Source organism: Saimiri boliviensis, chromosome 9 (genome assembly GCF_048565385.1).
Source record: "Saimiri boliviensis isolate mSaiBol1 chromosome 9, mSaiBol1.pri, whole genome shotgun sequence".
Lineage (NCBI taxonomy): Eukaryota > Metazoa > Chordata > Mammalia > Primates > Cebidae > Saimiri > Saimiri boliviensis.
This window is the reverse complement of record NC_133457.1, coordinates 62,421,240-62,438,959: the sequence shown is the minus strand read 5'-3', so window position 1 is coordinate 62,438,959 and position 17,720 is coordinate 62,421,240. Positions and strand designations below refer to the sequence as shown.

The following is a 17,720-nucleotide window of genomic DNA, read 5'->3' as shown; positions in this document are numbered from 1 at the left end:
GAAATACTCATTGGGCTCTGCAGTGAATACGCTTCAGATGTGCTGATATAAGTGAAACAATATTTCATGTATGTTCAGATTCAGAGCCTTATAGTTAAAAATTCTACTGAAATATTGCCGTGGAATTTTTATGTTTAATTTTTTAGCTGGTAACAGCTTCTGGGGCAATTTTGTTTCAGCTGCTTGTAACTCAGAAAAAAAAAGGGAAGAGGCGTCACCTATTTAATCACTGGCAACATTCACTGCTGTATATTGGAATTTTTTTTTTTTTTTTTTTTTTTTTTTTTTGATACAGAGTCTTGCTCTGGTCCCCAGGCTGGAGTGCAGTGGCGCAATCTTGGCTCACTGCAACCTCCTTCCTCCCGGGTTCAAGCTATTCTTCTGCCTCAGCCTCCTGAGTAGCTGAGATTACAGTTGTGCGCCACCATGCCTGGCTAATTTTTGTGTTTTTAGTAATCAGAAGTTGAAGATATGGCTGGGCACGGTGGCGGGCGCCTGTAATCCAGCTCCCCAGGACGCCGAAGTCGGCAGATCATGGGTGCTCGGGAATTTGGGGCTGCGGCGCTGTGTACAGCGGGCGTCCGCACCGGGCCTGGCACCAACATGGGCCTCCCGGGGAAGCCGGGGGGTGCCAGGTTGTCTAAGGAGTGGGGGACCAGGCCCAGGCCCGACACGGAGCAGGTCAAACTCCCCATGCTGGGCAGCGGTGGGAACGCGCTTGCAAGCAGTGCCTGCAGTTCTGCTCTGGACATCTGACGAGACCCGGTCTCTGGGGGGAAAAAAAAAAAAAAAAAATTGAAGATACGATGACTATATTATAGAAATACTCACTGGGCTATGCAGTTGATATGCTTCAGATGTGCTGTATAAATGTTGATGGAAACAATATTTCCTGTCCAGATTCAGTGTTTTATTTTTTGAAACATTGCAGCGGAAATTTTTTTTTTAATTGCATTTTAGGTTTTGGGGTACATGTGAAGAACATGCAAGATGGTTGCATAGGTGCACACACGGTGGTGTGATTTGCTGCCTTCCTCCCCCTTACCTATATCTCTCATTTCTCCCCATTCTATCTCTCCCCACCTCCCCACCCTCCGTCCCTTCCCCATTTCCCCCCAACAGACCCCAGTGTGTAGTGCTCCCCTCCTCGTGTCCATGTGTTCTCATTGTTCAACATCCGCCTATGAGTGAGAACATGCGGTGTTTGATTTTCTGCAGCAGAATTTTTATGTTTAATTCTTTTACCTGGTAACAGCTTCTGGGCCAATTTTGTTTCAGTTTGTTGTAACTCAGAAAAAAGAAAAAAGGAAGTGGCGTCACCTATTGAATCACTGGCAACATTTCCTGTTGTGTATTTGAAATTTAAGATAACTACTAGCTGGGATTTCCTAATGAATTGCCAACTTTGTTTCAGATTCGATCTGCAACTGCAGACTGACCGTGAACTAATGTGATATAAGAATTGCGTGGGGCGGGATAGCTCTCACCTGTAATCCCAGCACTTTGGGAAGCTGAGGTGGGCAGATCATGAGGTCAGGAGGTTGAGACCATCCTGGCCGACATGGTGAAACCCTGTCTCTACTAAAATACAAAAAAAATTAGGCGAGTGGGGTGGCACGCACCTGTAGTCCCAGCTACTCAGGAGGCTGAGGCAGGGGAATCGCTTGAATCTGGAGGTGGAGGTTGCAGTGACCCGAGATTGTGCCACTGAGATCCAGCCTGGTAACAGAGCAAGACTCTGTCTCAAAAAATAATAATAATAATTATAATAAAGAATTGCTTAGAGGATCATTTCATTATATTCTTTTGGTGAGAATTATTACCATATCACTTCTTCTTTGTTATTAATAAATAGCTCATTTAGGAATAGCATAATTTCCTTTAGACACATTACACAGTCTTTTGACTCAGTTCATTGTTATCATTTTCCTATTGGAAGCTACTTAGTTAGCTTTTGAATTAGAATTCAAATGCTGTAGGAGGCTATTTGAAGCAAAGAAAAGTTACACAAAACCTGATTTAAAAAATTGTGATATTACTGTAATAAAATGACTTTAAAAATCAATTAGAGCATTTGGGTTGATTCCATGTCTTTGCTGTTGTGAATAGTATTCCAGTGAACATACACGTCATACACGTGCATGTATCTTTTTTTTTTTTTTTTTTGTGACGGAGTTTCGCTCTTGTTACCCAGGCTGGAGTGCAATGGCACGATCTCGGCTCACCGCAACCTCCGCCTCCCGGGTTCAGCCAATTCTTCTGCCTCAGCCTCCTGAGTAGCTGGGATTACAGGCACGTGCCACCATGCCCAGCTAATTTTTTGTATTTTTAGTAGAGACGGGGTTTCACCATGTTGACCAGGATGGTCTCGATCTCTCGACCTCGTGATCTACCCGCCTCGGCTTCCCAAAGTGCTGGGATTACAGGCTTGAGCCACCGTGCTTGGCCGCGCATGTATCTTTATAGTAGAATGATTTATGTTCTTTGGGTATATACCAAGGAATGGGATTGCTGGGTCAAATGGTATTTCTGGTTCTAGGTCTTTTAGGAATTGCCACACTGTCTTCCACAGTGGTTGAACTAGTTTACACTCCCACCAACAGTGTAAAAGTGTTCCTTTTTCTCCACATCCTCTCTAGCATCTGTTGTCTCCAGATTTTTTAGTGATTGCCATTCTGACTAGCACGAGATGGTATCTCATTGTGGTTTTGATTTGCATTTCTTTAATGATCAGTGATGTTGAGCTTTTTTCATGTTTGTTGGCTGCATACATGTCTTCTTTTAAGAAGTGTCTGTTCATGTCCTTTGCCCACTTTTTAATGGGGTTGTTTTTTTCTTATAAGTTTGTTTGAGTTATTCGTAGATCCTGGATATTAAACCTTTGTCAAATGGATAGATTGCAAAATTTTCTCCCATTTTGTAGCTTGTCTGTTCACTCTGGTGATAGTTTCTTTTGCTGTGCAGAAGCTCTTTAATTAGATCCCATTTGTGAATTTTTGCTTTTGTTGGAATTGCTTTTGACGTTTTCATCATGAAATCTTTGCCCATGACTATGTCCTTAATGGCATTGCCTAGATTTTCTTCTAAGGTTTTTATAGTTTTGGGTTTTACATCAACTCAAATGCCCATCAATGATAGATTGGATAAAGAAAATGTGGTACATATACACCATGGAATACTCTGCAGCCATAAAAAGGAATGAGATCTTATCCTTTGCAGAGACATGATGGAACTGGAAGCTGTTATCCTCAGCAAACTAATATAAATCAAACATGTTCTCACTTATATGTGGGAGCTGAACGATGAAAACACATGGACACAGGAAGGGGAACAGCGCACACTGGGGCCTGTGTCGGGGGGTTGTGGTGGGGTAAAAGAGAGCATCAGGGTAAATAGCTAATGCTTGTGGGGCTTAATACCTAGGTGATGGGTTGACGGGTGCAGCAAACCATCATGGCACATGTTTACCTATGTAACAAACCTCCAGGTCCTGCATATGTATCCCAGAACTTAAAATAAAATGAAATAAAAATCAATGAGATGTTTTTCAGTTAAAAGATGAAAGATATTTGAAAGTGAAAAAGTAGATACTACTTTATATGAGTGATCTTAAGTATTTGCACAAATAAAGCATTTTGGAAGCAACATAGTTATAGTTGAAAATTGAAACTACCCAAAATGTTTTCTTTCAAAATTGGAGAGATTTACTCAGATTTCTGTAAGGAAGGAAAATGCTACCACCTTCTAGTCTCTGTTTGTGTTGTCACTAAGTATTTGACTTTTTATTTTTAATGTGACGCTTTCTTTAAAAAATTCTGTAGTATTTAACATCCAGTACTTGTTGAGTGCTTACTATGTGGTAAACACTATTCTAAGCATTTACATACATTGGTTCATTTAATCCTCAAAAAATTCTGCAATCATTTTTTTTTTTCCATCTGCATTTTACAGATGCAGAAACCATGGCACAGAAAAGTTAAGTAACTTCTCCAAGATTACATAACTAGGAAATAGCAGAGCTTGGCTTCAGAGTCTGTGCATTTAACCTTTACTATGCCACATTGTTTCTCAATCAGTCTTCTCTAATTCCACCATTAATAGCTTGTTGTTGTTTTCAGTAACTTTTCATGACTTTGAAAGCAGTTTCATATCTTGATTCTCACAAAAGTCTTGAGCTAAGTAGGATAGGTATTATTATTAGCCATGTTTACAGCTGAGTAAACAGATGTTTAGATAACTGTCTAAAATGTATCAGAAACAAGGCTAACATTCTGCCATTTAAAGTCATTGTTCATGTTCCAGGAGTGGTGGACTTTGGAGTCTTAGTAGTGTGACTTTGAATTCTGGCTATACTAGTTGCTGACTAAATAATTTTGTTAAGTAACTTCTCTAGACTTCAGTTTCCTTGCCTGTAAAATGGGAATAATATTATTTTCCTGTCTCACAGAGTTGTGATGGTTAGAGGAGATAACACATGTGAACCTTTAGACTACTAGTATTAGGCTTGCAGTAGGCTATTTGTTGCTTATTAAAAAGCAGAAATTGAAAGTGATAATAGAAGACTGGTAGAAAGGTAAAATGGGCTCCTTTTGCAAAAAAAATGTATTAAGCTAAGTTTTCTAAAGCATGACTGATCATCAAAATCTCCCAGGGAGCCTTATTAGTGTACAGATTCCCAAGCTATACCCCATACTTAGTAAATCTGAATCTGTAGGGGTTTAGCCTAGAAATCTTGATTAATTGATTGAAGGAAATGGGTCTTGCTATGTTGTCCAGATGGGACTTGAACTTCTGGGCTCAAGTGATACTCCTGCCTCAGCCTCCTGAGTAGCTGGGGCTACAGGCGCATACCACTGCACCCAGGTAGAAATTTGTATTTAAACAGATACACACACACACACACACACACACACACACACACACACTCACTCTCTCTCTCTCTCTCTCTCTCTCTCTCTCTCTCTCTCTCTCTCTGTCTCCCTCTCTCCCTCTCCCTCTCTCTCCCCACTTCCTCTGATGGCCAGCCAGGTTGGGGGACCATGAACCAAAATATACAGATGATCCTATCCTGAGCGTTCAGTTTTTAATACTTCCAGGTTATTTTCCTTCCTTTATGCTATTATTTTGTTATGAAATAACTGAGTTTAATAGTTATTCCATTAGAATGTATACTGTAATAATAAAAATATTACTATAAAAAGACATTAAAAAGCCAATAATTTTCGTTTTTATTTCTATCTTCAGAACTCTGAACATGCATATGGCAACTTTAGTAACAAGATAAAAAGGCTCAAGTTTAACTTGAGACCTGAAAGGACCAGTTTTCATTGCTAAGATTCAAGATTTAGCCGGGCGCGGTGGCTCAAGCCTGTAATCCCAGCACTTTGGGAGGCCGAGGCGGGTGGATCATGAGGTCGAGAGATCGAGACCATCCTGGTCAACATGGTGAAACCCTGTCTCTACTAAATATACAAAAAATTAGCTGGGCATGGTGGCATGTGCCTGTAATCCCAGCTACTCAGGAGGCTGAGGCAGGAGAATTGCTTGAACCCAGGAGGCGGAGGTTGCAGTGAGCCGAGATCGCGCCATTGCACTCCAGCCTGAGTAACAAGAGCAAAACTCCGTCTCAAAAAAAAAAAAAAAGATTCAAGACTTTATTTGCATGATGAGTACCGAATATATAACACAGTAGTTGTAAAACTTCAGAGGAAATATGTTTAGCTGTTTTAATAGTTCTTTCATATTTTCCTTCTTAGTCTTTCTTTTGCCTTTCAAGTTTTCATAACCATACACTCATGTACTGTTTGTTCATACACTGAATGGTTGACATTCACATATGATTCCTAATCCTCATTTTCTGCAGTAGGATTATCCCTTTCACCAAAAACATTGCCTTAAGTTAGAAGCAAAGAAAAACTAACAAAATCCCACAGCGGTAAAAATGACAATCTGCTTAATCTTTTTTTTTTTTTTTTTTTTTGAGACAGAGTTTCACTCTTGTTAACCAGGCTGGAGTGCAATGGCACGATCTCGGCTCACCACAACCTCCGCCTCCTGGGTTCAGGCAATTCTCCTGCCTCAGCCTCCTGAATAGCTGGGATTACAGGCACACACCACCATGCCCAGCTAATTTTTTGTATTTTTAGTAGAGACGGGGTTTCACCAGGTTGACCAGGATGGTCTCGATCTCTTGACCTTGTGATCCACCCGCCTCGGCCTCCCAAAGTGCTGGGATTACAGGCTTGAGCCACCGCGCCCAGCCTTAATCTTTTTTTGTTGTTGTTAAATCTGAAGAATTTAATTTATCTTTTCCTAATTTCAGATTGTTTTTTGAAGTGAACAGGGAATGCCATCAATAAAGAAAAATAGCCTCTTTCTTCTTGCTGCTTAGTATTTGCTCAGGTTTCCATGCTTCTCAATTGGCCAAAAAGCAGGTAATCTGAATAAAGAGGAAAAGAAGCAAAATGATGTACAAACTGGATAATTTGTATGCTAAAATATGGAACTGAGTGTGCTTTAAAATCATAGTAAAATAAATATCATATAAATTTTACCATTTTAACCATTAAGGGTATACTTCTGTGGCATTAAGTACATTTTCATTGTTGCACAGCCATTACCACCACCATCCACGTCCAGAATGCTTCTCATCTTTAAAAACTTGAATACTTTTTTTTTTTGAGACGGAGTTTTGCTCTTGTTACCCAGGCTGGAGTGCAATGGCGCGATCTCGGCTCACCGCAACCTCTGCCTCCTGGGTTCAGGCAATTCTCCTGCCTCAGCCTCCTGAGTAGCTGGGATTACAGGCACGCGCCATCATGCCCAGTTAATATTTTGTATTTTTAGTAGAGACGGGGTTTCACCATGTTGGCCAGGATGGTCTCGATCTCTTGACCTCGTGATCCACCCGCCTCGGCCTCCCAAAGTGCTGGGATTACAGGATTGAGCCACCATGCCTGGCCAAACCTGAATACATTTTTATTTTTAGTTATTATTTTGAGACAAGGTCTGTGTTGCCCAGGCTGGAGTGCAGTGGTGTGAGCTTGGCTCACTGCCACCTCTGCCTTCCGGGTTCAAGAGATTCTCCTGTCGCAGCCTCCTGAGTAGCGGGAACTGCAGATTGTGCTCCACCACATCCAGCTAATTTTTGTATTTTTAGTAGAGGCAGGGTTTTGCATGCTGGCAAGGCTGGTCTCAAACTCCTGACCTCAAGTGATTCGCCCACCTTGGCCTCCCAAAGTGCTGGGATTACAAACATGAGCCACTACACCTGGCCTCTGAGTGTGTATGGCTTATTTTTGTTTTTGTTTTGAGACAGTCTCTCACTCTGTTGCCCAGGCTGGAGTGCAGTGGTGCCATCTCAGCTCACTGCAACCTCTGCCTCCCAGGTTCAAGCAATTCTCCTGCCTCAACCTCCAGACTAGCTGGAATTACAGGTGCCTGCCACCACACCTGGTAATTTTTGTATTTTTAATAGAGACAGGGTTTCACCATGTTGGTCAGGCTGGTCTTGAATTCCTGACCTCAAGTGATCCACCTGCCTTGGCCTCCTCTGAGAGCATTTTTAAAAGATACTGAAATATTTGAAGACTATTCTGTGAAGGCAGGAGTGTGGGTAGATTTATAAGTCCCGTCATGTCTGTAATAGGCATGTTGCTGTTTGATCTGGGAGCTCAAGCTGTTATATCTGTAGGAAGATCTTAAAAGAGCACACATTGGAAGGGATCACTAGCAAGTCCCCTAGGGTTTCAGAAGACCAATCTGAGTGCTTACCTTACGTGTGTGTTTGACTTTGATATTTTCATAGACAAAATGCAATTGGAGAGTTGAGTTTCAATGAAAATTGAAAGCACACACCTGGTGTATCAAATTGGGGACCCTTAGTTTACCCAGCCTCTCATAAGGAGAAGGGTGAGAGTAGAGTGAAAGCCAATTAAGCTGCCTTACCACAGTCAGTTTCATGAGTGTTAAGGGTGACTCTCCTTTTGAGAAGAAATTGAAGCTTCTTGAATGGTTTGCAAAGTCTTAAAGGCATCACAGAAACCTGGAGTATTATTGCTTTCCTTGTTTTAGAGCTGAAATTATTAAGAAAATGCATTTTATGCATATTTCTTTAAGTGAAAGTCACAAGAATTTTTTTTGGGGGGGGCGCAGAGTCTAACTGTCAGCCAGGCTGGAGTGCAGTTGGTGCCATCTTGGCTCACTGCAACCTTCATCTCCCAGGTTCAAGTGATTACTTGTGCCTCAGCTTCCTGAGTAGATGAGATTACAGGCATGCACCATCACACCCAATTACTTTTAGTAGTTTTAGTAGACACAGTGTTTCACCATGTTGGCCGGGCTGGTCTTGAACTTTTGACCTCAGGTCATCTGCCTGCTTGGGCCTATAGGCATGAGCCACCATGCCCAGCCACAAGAATATTGCTGATTTTTGTACCTGATGATCTGAGATTTTTTTCCTGGTTCTAAAATTCTGTGATTTCTTCCAAAGTTCAGGACTCAAAGAAAGTTGATGTCCATATGCACAGCTCTGTTAAATCTAGAGAATGAATATCAGACCTATGATTTTTTTTTCTAGATTGGAGGATAGGATCTTGATGAGGAAGTCATTAGTGACTTCCCCAAGGTAACATGGCTAGGAAATAGCAGAGCTTGGATTTAAACTCATGAAGGTTGGCTCCAGAGTCTGTACGTTTAACCTCTTACTATGATTATAATAATTATTAACAATTATATTTAATAAAGACAGGGTCTTGCAGTGTTGCCCAGGCTGGTCTCGAATTCCTGAGCTCATTCAGGATAGAATAGTAAGAATTGGAGTCTAGTAAAAAGTGTCCAGAGATTGTTATGTTGAGCAGAATTTACATGTAAACATATTTGGTTTAGCTGAGTCTGGTGACATGTACCTATAGTCCCAGGTATGCAGCAGGCAGGGGTAGGGGGATTGCTTGAGCCCAGGAGTTCTAGGTTTCAATGAGCTGTGATCCTGCTACTGCACTCCTGCTTGGGCAACAGAGTGATAACCCACCTCTAAATATTTTTTAAAAATTTAAAAATATGATATGCAAATTTACTTGTAGAGGTAAGAAAGGAAGCTCCATGGCTGTTTCACATTTGTGTTTGCTATAACATTTGGATTTTTTTTTTTTAAATGGAGTCTCGCTCTGTCTCCCAGACTGGAGTACAGCAGCACAATCTCAGCTCACTGCAACCTCTGCCTCCCAGGTTCAAGCGAATCTCCCGTCTCAGTCTTCTAAGTAGCTGGGATTACAGGTGCGTGTCACCATACCCAGCTAATTTTTGTATTTTTAGTAGAGGTGGGATCTCACCATGTAGGCCAGGTTGGTCTTGAACTACTGACCTCAGGTGATCCACCTGCCTCGGCCTCCTGAAGTGCTGGGATTGCAGGCATGAGCCACCGTACCCAGCCCGGATTTCTTTTTTTTTCAAGTGTACAATTCAGTTATACTATCCGATGTGTTTGGTTCAGGTTGCTCTGTGCATATGGGATTTGTCCAAAAAAACTCCAAAGGAGACAGAATTACTCTTATTTAAAATGCTCATGTTCTCAGTGGTGGTGAACAACAATTCATAGATTATTAAATGGCTAGGTGCAGTGGTGCATATCTGTAGTCACAGCTACTTGGGAGGCTGAGGTGAGAGGATTACTTGAGCACAGCTAGCCTCAACAACATAGCAAGACCCTGTCTCTTAAAAAAGACAGGGTTTAAAAGTGAATGTTTTTCTTTCCATTTCTACCCAGTTAAAAAATAGTTCTCTTCCTTTGTGCCTATTGTTTTTATTAGACAAATTCTTTGAAAGAACAAATCTAAGTTGTGGTTTTAGTCATTTAGGATTCCTTAAGGTGGTATTAGTGCATGAATTCAGCCAATTCTTTGTGTATTTGTTATTATCATTAGTGTTATTATTACTAATAGAGACAGGGTCTTGCTGTGTTGCCTAGGCTGGTCTCCAACTCCTGAGCTCAGAAGATCCTTCTGCCTCAGCCTCCCAAAGTGCTGGGATTACAGGCCTCCACCAATTTTCTTCTTGTACAGACTCAGTGTTTTCTGCATTTACACACTGGAACTAAGGCGAACGAAGAGGGTAGGGGATGTGATTGGGGTAGCACTTGGCTTGTACTTATTCCCTACTTCTATGCAGCCTGGTCCTGGACACTTTTTATGACAGCCAGTGTTATTCTCAGCATCTCACTGTCTCTTGTTTTGTGAGACATACTGGAATTAAGGAATGATTATTGAGCCCTAAAAGTTAGTTGTGTCTTAGTGTGACTGAAAAGTATTTGGTATAATTTTCATTGTCATAGTCTTTGCCATTCCTGTGACTTACAGGGACTTGGAGAAAAAATTCAGATAGTACAATATTGTAATTCTAAATGCAAAGACATTACTTAGCAACACCTTTTTCTCCACTTCTCAAAAGTATTTGTCTTAGGCCCCAAATTTTTATTTTTGGTTAAAACTGTCACTGCAGATCCAAAGTTTCATTTTTCGTAAACTGTTTATTGGGTTGTATGAAGTCCTCTCTCATTCCAAAAGAATATTTTTGCTGTCAAAATTTCTCTGAGTAAATTGAAGGTGTGGTTGGTTGATATCAGAAAAAAATAAGTTAAAATTCCTAGATTTTGACCGGGTGTGGTGGCTCACACCTGTAATCCCAGCACTTTGGGAGTCTGAGGTAGGCAGATCATGAGGTCAGGAGATTGAGACCATCCTGGCCATCGTGGCGAAACCCTATCTCTGCTAAAAATACAAAGAATTAGCTGGGTGTGGTGACACATGCCTGTTGTCCCAGCTACTCAGGAGGCTGAGGCAGGCGGATCGCTTGAACCTGGGAAGCAGAGGTTGCAGTGAGCTGAGATTGCATCTCTACACTCTAACCTCGTGACAAAGAGAGACTCCATCTCAAAACACAAAAACAAAAAATTCTAAGATTTTATCTATTACATGTTGGTGTTTATGCTCAGAAAAATTTGAATATTGTTCTCAACTACTAAAAACTTAAAAGTGATTAAACATGATTATGTTGTAAGATATAATTTAAAAGTTTTGTACCAAAGGGAAGTTGAGGCCAGGCATGATGGCTCATGCCTGTAATCCCAGCACTTTGGGAGACCAAGGCAGGTGGATCATGAGGTCAGGAGTTCACGACCAGCCTGGCCAACATGATGAAACCCCATCTCTACTAAAAATACAGAAATTAGCCAGGCGGGCACCTGTAACTCCATCTGCTCAGGAGACTGAGGCAGAGAATTGCTTGAACCTGGGAGGCGGATATAGCAGTGAGCTGAGATCGCATCACTGCACTCCAGCCTGGGAGACAGAGTGAGACTCTGTCTCAAAAAAAAAAAAAAAAAAAGGAAGTTGCTAGGAAATAGAGCAATATTTTTTGTTAATTTGGAAACCATGGCAACACAGTAAATATTATGTTTCTTATACTATGTCTCTTAATGTATCTTTCAGTGTTCTTTTGGCATGAGTGTCATGGAAGAGTAAACAAAATTAAACACAGTGAACTCTGAGTCTTAGCTACCTGAGTTAGTCATTTTCTTTTTGTTTTGAGACGGAGTTTTGTTCTTGTTGCCCAGGCTGGAGTGCAATGGCAGGATCTTGGCTCACTGCAACCTTCCCTTCCCGGGTTCAAGCGATTCTCCTGCTTTAGCCTCCCGAGTAGCTGGGACTACAGGCATGTGCCACTATGTCTGGCTAATTTTTTATTTTTAGTAGAGATGGGGTTTCTCCATGTTGATCAGGTTGGTCTCAAACTCCTGACCTCAGGTGATCCACCTGCCTCGGCCTCTCAAAGTGCTGGGATTGTAGGTGTGAGCCACTGCGCCCGGCCTAGTTAGTCATTTTCTTTGGATGTTTTACTTTCTCAAATTTTATATTTTAAAGTTCTTGAAATTAAGGCATAGTCTAGAAAGGCCCAGATTATACATTATCTCTCTTTTTTCCATGCCGGTTGCATAGGTTTTATATTATGGATATATGTGCAGGCTGGCAATTCCGGACTTCATTGGCTCAGTTCAGTGCATTTCTGTCAAATTATGAATTGTAAATTTGTCTCCTTTAAAACAGCAGTTTTAGCACCATCATCACTGTGATACAGAAGTTTTAAAGCTAGAGGATTTTACTGCTCTGAAATAAATAAAAAATAAATAAAATAAAAAAGCTAGAGGATTTTCTTCTTTTAAAGTCACTTGAGTATGTTTTCACATACTACTGTACTATTTTGTTTTGTTTTGAGACGAGGTCTTGCTAGGTTGTCCAAGCTGGACTCAAATTCCTAGGCTCAAGTGATTCTTCCACCTTGCTTCCTGAGTAGCTGGGGTTACAGGCACCACCACTATGCCTGGCCTGTTTTCGAAAAACACTGAACACAGAAGGATTTTGGCAATAATACAAGTATCCATGAGTCCAACACCCAGCATCAACAAATGTTAACATTTTGTCACAGTTGTTTCAGATCTTTTCTTTAAAATGTTAGGAAGAAAGGAAGGGAGGAAGAGAGAGAAACCAAGTTTAAGGCCCTTTGTTTCACTCCCAGGCCTATTCCACACCCTCCTCCTATTAAGGAATCAGTGTGATAAAATAAAAATTTGTCCTTCCTGTTCATGTTTTAAAAGTTCTAATAACTTCTGGTCCCGCCACCTGGAGCCAGTGTGTAGCTATGAGGGGCCATGTCTTGCCACCACTGCCCAGGCTGGGTATGGTGTTGGGTGCCAGGCCTGCCTCACCTGTCTTGGGGTGCCCAGGGTAAAGGCAGGAGTAATGGTAACTCCTGTAAGCAAACTGAAGTGTGACAACAGTCTCAAAAGGTCTGAGGCATCAGCCATAGCATCTAGCCCCACTCAGAGGGTTCTGTGAGAGACTAGTTGATTGTTAAAAGGTTGTAGAGCTTGAGCTAATTTACCCTAAAGTGTATTTCCCGATCTAAAAAGCTTCATTGCTTTCTGCTGACCGTAGCCCCAGACAAGGGTTACTAACAAGGTGGAAAATTTCAACTTGAAACTGGACTTCCTGATGCATACAACGTGGTGCCTTCCAAAGTGAAATGCCTGACCAGGATCTGCTACTCCAACATCACAGAGATGGGGGAGATATGTCTATAGTTTACTGAGGACATTCAATTGGCAGCACTGGCTGGGCTCCCATGAGAACGTTAAAGATGTTGTTTGGAGGTTAAATTCTTTGTTTACTGATCTTCTGAATTTTGATGATCCACTGAATATTGAAGCTGCAGAACATCATTAGTGGGACAAGGAGGGCTTCTTGAGTAAAGTAGATGACTACATCAAGTGTTACGCTAGATGATAAAAGGAGAAGATTGCAGACCCGTGGACTGCGTGTTACAGTTTGTTTCTAACATGAAACAGCGGCAAAAGGCAGCGCCTCCTCTCCCATCCCCTGACTCTCCCTCTCAGTCTCCCTGGATTGTCTCAGTCTTGTGACCATGTTGTTCTGAAGAAGACCATCCTCGTGACTGCCCATTGTAGATGGAGAATTCAACGTAAAGACAGAAAGAAACTTATTTGGGTTTCTAAAGAGTTATCTGCTTACCTTATATTTTAGGCTGTTTTTGCATTGCTGTAAATACCTGAGACTGGGTAATTTGTAAAGAAAAGAGGTTTAATTGGCTTATCGTTCTGCAGGCTGTACAAGCATGGCACTGACATCTGCTTGGCTTCTGGGGAGGAGGCCTCAGGGAGCTTTTACTTATGGTGGAAGGTGAAGCAGGAGCAGGTGCGACATGTGGCGAGAGCAGAAACAAGAGAGTGCAAGGGGGACAGCTAGATCTCATGAAAACTTACTGTTGTGAGGACAGCACCACGCCATGAGGGATCCAGCCCCATGACCCAAACACCTCCAACACTGGGGGTTACATCTCAACATGATATTTAGAAGAGACATCTAAACTGTATCACCTTAACTTGTTGACTTTTTGAACTTGTATTGTTTAGGCTGTTGGTGAAATTCTTTAGAAGTTATAATGAACTCAAAATTGAGGCTGGAGCTTTCTTATTCTTTTTGCAAACAAAATTGGTTTTCTGCCCAAGTAATACTCATGATGTGTTCAGTGTAACTTGTAAATTGGAATAAGAAACCTGCTACAAATTGTTATTGTGTGCAAATGCTCCTAGTATCCTACATGAATGTTGGCCCTGTCTAGATGTTGTGAAGTTTCTCAGAATGCATAGAGCCTTTCACTGTAGACATTTTTGTTGAAATGTGTATTTTATTTAAGTATATTTTTGTACCAATTACATTTTTACAATGTAATGCTTCATTTTTTTGTATTCTCATTTTGTGTTTTGTATTTTCATTGCATAGGGCAAAGATGTTGGGTTGGTTGAGCATGGTGGCTCACGCCTGTAATTCTAGCACTTTGGGAGGCTGAGGTGGGCGGATTGTGTGAGCTCACAAATTGAGACCAGCTGGGGCAAAATGGTGACACGTGCCTGTAGTTCCAGCTACTCAGGAGGCTGAGGTGGGAGGATTGCCTGAGCTCACGGAGGTTAAGGCTACAATGAGCCATGATCTGGACAACAGAGCGAGACCCTGTCTCAAAAAGAAAAAAAAGAAAAAAAGCAAAACAACCAACTTGGAAAGATGTTGGGTCAACTGCCAACTGAAGTGAAATACCAAGAAACTATGAAAGACATGTTTCATTTTGTCCAAATGCAGCAAGCAAAAATATGGCTCTGAAAAATCATCTGTTGCTCTCAGGTCCACATGTGGCAAGTACATTTTGGAGCTCTTTGAAACTCAATCTGGATGATAAAAATTAACAAACAAAAAGGCAGGGAGCTCATTCCCACATGCTGCCCAGAGGAAACTGGCTAGAGCTGGGACCTACTGGGGTTGGTGTTCCTGCAGTAGTCATATGATCATGAGCCAGTAGCTACTTCTTAGGGTGCCTCAGCCCAAACAATGTCTGATGCCACTGAGACTGTACCTGTGGCCACCTTCTGCATTTGCTTTGGCTCTGGGCCCTGCCTGGGGGTGAGCCTCTTAGGCCTTGGAGGAGCAGGAATCAGCAATGGCATATGCTGTACTTGGCCAGTTTAACGCACGTTGGAGGAAGAGCATGGAAGGGAGGCAGGTGGATTTATTCCAGCTTTTAGACTTTTGAACCAGTGAAACCAAATGCAAATAAATGTTTGTCTTGTTTCAAGAAAAAGTTTTTTTTTTTTTTTTTTTCTTTCTTTTTTTTTGAGACAAGAGTGTCGCTCTTGCCGGGCGCGGTGGCTCAAGCCTGTAATCCCAGCACTTTGGGAGGCCGAGGCGGGTGGATCACGAGGTCGAGAGATCGAGACCATCCTGGTCAACATGGTGAAACCCCGTCTCTACTAAAAATACAAAAATTAGCTGGGCATGGTGGCGCGTGTCTGTAATCCCAGCTACTCAGGAGGCTGAGGCAGGAGAATTGCTTGAACCCAGGGGGCGGAGGTTGCGGTGAGCCGAGATCGTGCCATTGCACTCCAGCCTGGGTAACAAGAGCGAAACCCCGTCTCAAAAAAAAAAAAAAAAAAGAGTGTCGCTCTTGTTACCTAGGCTGGAGTGCAATGGCACGATCTCGGCTCACCGCAACCTCCGCCTCCTGGGTTCAAGCAATTCTCCTGCCTCAGCCTCCTGAGTAGCTGGGACTACAGGCACGCACCACCATGCCCAACTAATTTTTTGTATTTTTAGTAGAGACAGGGTTTCACCACGTTGACCAGGATGGTCTCGATCTCTCGACCTCGTGATCCACCCGCCTCAGCCTCCCAAAGTGCTGGGATTACAGGCTTGAGCCACCGCGCCCGGCTCAAGAAAAAGTTTTAATATGTATTACCATAAACAACCTTGCTTAATGGGTTTTTGTGTATTGCCTTCTAAGAGCTCTGTAGACACAGGTGTGTAAAACATCTTGCACTATGATGGGAAACTGCCGGAATTGTAAGTAGTTCAGTATGGCTGGAGCGGGGTTAGGAAATGGGAGGAGATGATGTTAGAGAGGAAATAGGGACCAATCATGAAAGGATTTGTGTGCTGAGGAATTTACATTTGATTTTAAAAGCTTGAGGAGCCATGGGCCGGGCGCGGTGGCTCAAGCCTGTAATCCCAGCACTTTGGGAGGCCGAGGCGGGTGGATCACAAGGTCAAGAGATCGAGACCATCCCGGTCAACATAGTGAAACCCTGTCTCTACTAAAAATACAAAAAATTAGCTGGGCATGGTGGCACATGCCTGTAATCCCAGCTACTCAGGAGGCTGAGGCCGGAGAATTGCCTGAACCCAGGAGGCGGAGGTTGCGATGAGCCGAGATCGTGCCATTGCACTCCAGCCTGGGTAACAAGAGCGAAACTCCGCCTCAAAAAAAAAAAAAAAGCTTGGGGAGCCATTAAAGGGTAAATCCTTTTTCAGATTTGAATTACAGTATAATTGCTTTAGCCACCCAGTGGAGAGTGAGTGGTAGGAGGAAGAAGGCAGAAAATAGTTAGGAAGCTGTTATAGTTATTGATTGATTGAAACAGGGTCTCACTCTGTTGCCCAGGCTGTAGTGCAGTGGTACAATCTTAGCTTACTGCCACCTCTGCTTCCTGGGTTCTGGGACTACAGGCACATACCACGACAGCTGATTAATTTTTGTGTTTTTTACAGAGACGGGTTTTAAGACGGTGACAATGGGAATACAGAGGAAAGTCTGTATAGAAGAAATAGTAAAGAGAATCTTGATGGAAGCTAGTTAAGACTTAGAAACTGAGTATGGAGGGAGGATAGAAAAGAGTGAGGACTCTTCTGATCTTTGTTTCATATTTTGGGTAATGGGGTAGTTGATGGGGAATATAAAAAGGAAGAGGAAGATTAAGGGAAAGATTATAAATTAAATTAGGGTTGTATTGAGTCTGAGGTTCTAGTGGGAGAGCCTCCATTTTTTTTTTTTTTTTTTTTTTTGAGACAGAGTCTCATTCTGTCGCTCAGGCTGGAGCACTGTGGCATGATCTTAGCTCACTCCAACCTTGGTCTTCTAGGTTCAAGTGATTCTTGTGCCTCAGCCCCCTGAGTAGTTGGGACTACAGGTGAGCGCTACCACACCTGGCTAATTTTTGTTTTTAGTAGAGACAGGGTTTTGCCATGTTGCCCAGGCCTTGAACTCCTGATCTCAAGTGATTTACCCTCCTTGGCCTTCCAAAGTGCTAGGACTACAGGCATGAGCCACTGCTTCCGGCCTCAAAAAAAAAAAAAAAAAAAGAAAAGGCTTCACAAATTTGCATGTCATCCTTGCACAGAGGCCATGCTAACCTCTGTGTCTGTCCAATTTTAGTATATGTGCTGCCGCATAATTGAGTGCACAGCCTCAATTTTTTTTTTTAGACGGAGTTTCGCTCTTGTTACCCAGGCTGGAGTGCAATGGCGCGATCTTGGCTCACCGCAACCTCCGCCTCCTGGGTTCAAGCAATTCTCCTTCCTCAGCCTCCTGAATAGCTGGGATTACAGGCACACGCCACCATGCCCAGCGAATTTTTTGTATTTTTAGTAGAGACGGGGTTTCACCATGTTGACCAGGATGGTCTCGATCTCTCGACCTCGTGATCCACCCGACTCGGCCTCCCAAAGTGCTGGGATTACAGGCTTGAGCCACCGCGCCCGGCCAAGCCTCAATTTTTAATAGCCAGTTGGATCAGGATTGTGAAAGAAAATTCTAGGTTGGGCATA

The 17,720-nt window shown here is 42.4% G+C and overlaps 1 protein-coding gene and 1 non-coding gene across 29 annotated transcripts in view; one reads left to right on the top strand and one right to left on the bottom strand.

The window, feature by feature from the left end:
• The window catches only part of LRRFIP2 (LRR binding FLII interacting protein 2), a 137,130-nt gene that overhangs the window by 28,558 nt on the left and 90,852 nt on the right, over positions 1-17,720 (top strand). The gene's annotated exons all lie outside the window — the stretch shown is intronic.
• On the bottom strand, positions 17,249-17,357 carry LOC120360875 (U6 spliceosomal RNA). The gene has a single exon (XR_005577276.1). It is a non-coding gene; the product is annotated as a U6 spliceosomal RNA (small nuclear RNA).